Source organism: Cyprinus carpio, chromosome A7 (assembly GCF_018340385.1).
Source record: "Cyprinus carpio isolate SPL01 chromosome A7, ASM1834038v1, whole genome shotgun sequence".
In the NCBI taxonomy this organism is placed as follows: domain Eukaryota; kingdom Metazoa; phylum Chordata; class Actinopteri; order Cypriniformes; family Cyprinidae; genus Cyprinus; species Cyprinus carpio.
Window position 1 is genome coordinate 41,746,853 of NC_056578.1, and position 5,480 is coordinate 41,752,332.

Sequence of the window (5,480 nt, forward strand, 5' to 3'; positions counted from 1 at the left end):
AAAATAAGACCTGGAGCATGTATTAGGAAAGTAAAACTTTGTTAAATCAAGGGGAATGATAACTAGCTTAACCAGCAGTCCTGTGAATAAAAATGTAATAGAATACAATTTAGGGGAAAATAAAATGGATTTTATTGGGCCCGAAATGAAAAGGTAGCTACTCTGTTGCGAACAAAGATATATATATATATATATATATATATATATATATATATATATATATATATATATATATATATATATATATATATATATATATATACACACATTTTATTTTTTTTTTACATTGATTTTAAAGGTTTAACAAACATGTGACATGCATTTCCTTCCACATAAACGCCAAATGAATATTGTGATAAATACTGATATTGTATGATATTGTGATCATATTTTGGCCTCATCACTTGGCTCCAGGATGTTTTCTAGTTTTCTGAATGGCTCGTGCACCATTTATTTCAGACCCAGTAATGGAAACATCTCGTGGAAGGCCTCTTTCTTTTTCAACACTACTTCAGAGAAGCAAGTGAATCATTTCTGTGAATGTTCTCCTCCACTAAAGAGAAAATTAGCACAAATAGAACGCCAGTCACTTCAGACTCCTCGCAAACTTTAAAGTCCAAATCGTTTCCCCAAGTGCAACCTCATGCTGGCTTGCAATCTTCAATTTTCATAGAGCCTAAGTCTTCTGCCATCTGCTCCTCAGATGAAAGAGAGAAAGATGAAAAAGTGGAGTGCCACTCGGCCGCTCTCCGCAGACATCGAACCAATTACGGTCCGTTTTGACTTCTGATGGCGGGAGAGCTGGCAGCTTTCTCAGCCTCGCTCATCCGGACATCATTGTTTTGATGTCAGACCTTTTCTCACTCAAAACAGAGCAACTTTAATCTTTATTATCGCATTTAATCATGCATTCACGCTCGAGGCCTCAGGTTCGGCTTCAGATAGACTCTAATCACACAGTTTCACTGTCTGAGCATCACAAAGAGACGTCCGGAAATCCAGCGCATTCTGCTTCTACTGAGACGAGCTGTAAATATTTGTAGCCTGGTGACCGAAAGGATCTCATTAGTATTTGTGTTTTTAGACAATCAAAATCAGCTCAATGACAAGATCTGAAATACCACTGCAAAGAAGAATATGCATAATTATGAATACCCTTGTAAAAAGGATGCATACTTTTAAAAAGAGTGCTGGTGGAAATAACATACTTCAATAGAATATACTTAAGTGAACTGAATGTAATGTTTTGAGACATGCTGCAATTAAATGAAAATATTTTAATTTAGTAAATGCATTTAGCTGAACTTTAGAGTGCTTTTTAACCCACTTAAGTAGGACTTAAGTACATTTTTATATGTCCTTTCATAATTGCTTCTGCTGTCTTTGAAGTATGATTAATGTACTGCTGAATGTATTGACAAGCATTTATAACAAACTAACATATACTTTAATGTCATTTCTATTGAAACTCGCACCGTATGTCTTGGGTTTGATGAAGTTGTTGAAACATATTTTATTTACATAATTTAAATATATTGATATTCATTATAATATTAATATTACATATATTAAAATATATGTATTATCAAATAACACACTACAGTTAAAATTATAATCATGTACTGTACATGTGCATTAGTATCTTAGTCAACACTTCAAAATAAGTGTACTAACACAACATTATTAAAACATGATTTAAAACGTACTGTTAAACACTTAATTTGACATTGTTACAATGCACTTTTTTAAAATGGTACTTAAGTGTGTTAAGAAACACTACAAGTAAACATTAAATTCAGTTAAGCACACTTCAGTTAAGACTGTGAATGTATAACAAATTAAAATGCATACAATTCTTCACACATTTTTTGAGGTTTATAAAACATTGTTTTCATATGTTGACTTGGGCATCAAAATTATCTCAGTTAAAATGCTTTTCATGTCCAATTAACCATATTTACAATAATTTCCATAAGGCAGCATTAAGTCATTTTGCTTCTAAAAGCATCTTGATTTAAGAGTGTTCAGATATTTGTACTGCTCTGTGAAGTGAAATATGAGATGTGTTTATTAGAGGTATATTCCGTTGACATGCATGAATAAAAGTATAAAAAATGAGATTATGGCCCTGATATTATTCTCTGTCTTGTTTTGACTCTTAATCAGCCATTGACTTACAGAGTTGTTGGATTCTTTCATATAAGCTGCTCAAAATAATAAATGGCAATAGAAAGCATTTATAACTGAGTTCTTTTTTTATTGTCTTAAATATAATTTCTCATTACTTTCCTTTGATTTCTTGACAGGATTTGTGAAATTCACCCTTTCACGCACAGAAACTGCTGGAAATCTTGATCTATTCAGATCGGTGTGTGTCATCTGCATCGTGCCAGCGTGTGAAATTGCACTTTTCCGGGAAAGGTGACATCAGTGATGCAGATTTACATAGAAATGACTCTATCAAGCAGATCACACAGGATCACACAGAGACCGGATTTCATTCACAAACCAGTGTTATAATGTGCATTTTCCTCAACTCTCTCTGCCGTCGCATGAATTTCTTCTCTGAACTCGTCGCAGTGCATTATGGCATTGCCTTTTTATCAAAGGATACATGTGATGCTCCCTTACTTTGGCCAGAATGAGGTATTTTGGATGAAAGATGCACAGCATCGCAGCGTCTGCTAGACTCACACACTAAGAGTTCGTGACAGACTTAAAACATCAAAGCTGGACGGGTGTCACTCTTGAAGTGCTCTCAGTAACTTCTCTGTAACTTCAAAGCAAGCCTCCAGACAGTTTGATATATTATTTAGTCTTTAATACATAGTGACTTTCCTGTCTAATAAATCACTGCAGCAATTTGGCAATTTAACTTTTTATGTTATGCAGTATTTATATATTTATAAGTTCAGTAAAATGTAAACATTCCTTCCTAACTTTTCATGTGGCCCCAATTTATTTATTTATTTATTTATTTTTTGGCAATGATGGCACCCCCCCCCCCCCCCCCCCCCCCCCCCCCCCCCCCCCCCCCCCCCCCCCCCCCCCCCCCGTCCCCATGATGCCCCCCCCCCCCCAAAAAAAAAAAAAGTTTGCTTATTCACATTCAGCTTTCTATCTTTAGAAAGCTGTCACTTTAGAGTTAGTTTTCAAAAATCATATTTACTCAGACTGTTATTGGTATAGAGATATAAAAGCTCAAACACACTTTTTATAATATTATATAATATTTTAATATAATATTTTTCAATTAAGTCAAAGTCAAGGCAAGTTTATTTGTATAGCGCTTTTCACAATATTCCTAATTTCTAAGCAGCATTACAGAAAGTCGTGATGTTGTGTCTATAATGCATTAATGTTTTAAAACTTTTAAAGCTGGGTGATATGGCAATATGTAACAATGGTATAAATGATGCCATGAATGTAGATCTAGGTTTATATTGTATTTTTGTATATGTTTTTTTTTTGTTGTTGTTGTTGTTGTTCGTTTGTTTATGCTGTAAATAATCAGTGCTGTAGTCTCATGCACACGCCCGAGTGGTAAATATAATTAAAGTCATGATTAAACGAGAACAGCATCTGTAATTTTCACCGAAACACTAAGTTATGCCATTTTTATTAATTAAAAAATAAATAAATAATTAATTATAAGTAAATAAAGAAAGAAAGAAACATGCATTTGCAAAATAGATTATTGTAGTTATCTACAATAAATAAATAAATAAATGTTAGCTGAAAATCGACTACTTGCCAAAGGCAATATTTCAATATTTTCATTAAGTTTGACTTGACATAATAAAATCAATTAAATTGAAATAAAAATGACAAAAACAACAAAATTTCTAATTTTTAATTACAATTAACATGGAAAATTTAAAAATAATAAAACTACAATACTATATCAGGGATAGTAAATTAACACTGGTGCCAACTTTAAGTTATACAAAATGTGTTATACATTGTTCTAAGTTTTCTTTTAAATTATTATATATATATTATTACCTGAAGTGTTTTACCAAATATATTTCTGTGTATTCTCTATAAGTGAATTATTTTGACAAATAAAATATAATTACAGCTGATATAAGCACCAAGCTACACATTGTGAGATTAATGTGTATTTTGCTGAAAACTCACTTTGAAACATCAGTGTGTTTGTAAAAACTGCAGTCTAATATGGATTTGGATCAAAGAATGAGGTAACAGTATTTGTAAAACACCCAAACCACATAAAAAAGTATAGTGCTATGCAAAAATGTAATCAAAATAAATTCCAAATAAGAACAATTAGACGTGATGATTTTTGCTGAGTCACACTGCAACATAACATTACACAGCAGGATCAGGCTCTTCCCATGATGCCCTTGACCTCTGCCCCTGAAACAGTCACTCTTGTATACATAATACATCTACAGCATTTATGATAGAACTTTGGTATATCACCTTTGTGCTGAGTAACTGTTATGAGTTTCTTCATTACAGGAACTGATTTTCATAATGTAGGGCACATGTTACGTATGCTCATAAAATATATTGGCTGGTGTGATATACGAGTGCTGTGTATCACCTAAACTCAACAACAACCGAAATGGACTCAAGAATAGAAGCTTACCTCTCAAGATCGTGTACATAAACGTCACATAATGCACGCGATTACACAAATCTACACTCAGTGAAATATATGTTCACACCAGAGCTGTGTCGAGTCTGGGGAAAGCAGTGCATTTTCACAACTTATTCCTCTGACACTTTCAGTGTTTATTGATTTGTTTAATTTGCATTTCAGTGGTTTGAGATTCACGAGTCTTTCTTTCAAGCGTGAACTATAGCGTCTTCCTTCGGGGCGGTGAAGACAAATATATTAATTAAAAATAGTCATTTTTGCAGAGCTTCTGTATATTTGGTGTGATTGATAAAAAGTAATAGTAAAGACTTATATTGTTATAAAAGATTTATAAGATTTTTTTAACAACTTTTTAATCATCAAAAAATCGTGAAAAAGTATCACAGGTTATAAAATAAATATTAAGCAGCACAACTGTTTCTGACATATTATAATTATAGTATATATTATTTATAATTATATATTATATATTATAATAGATTATAATCAGAAATGTTTCTTGAGCAGCTAATCAGCATATTAGAATGATTTCTGAAGATCATGTGACACTGAAGACTGGAGTAATAATGCTGAAAATACAGCTTTGATCACAGAAATAAATTACATTTTAAAGTACAGTAAAATAGAAATCCATTATTTTAAATTGTAATAATATTTCACTTTTTTTTTTTTTTTTTTGATCAAAAAAATGCAGGCTTGATGAGAATAAGAGACCACTTTCAGCAACATTAAACATAGTAATGTGTCCAAACTTTTGACTGTATGATTAAAAATATACAAACTTTAAAATTAAATGTTGTATAAATAAACAGGTTAGGAATCATATTTATGTCAAGTGTTTTTTATTGAGGGC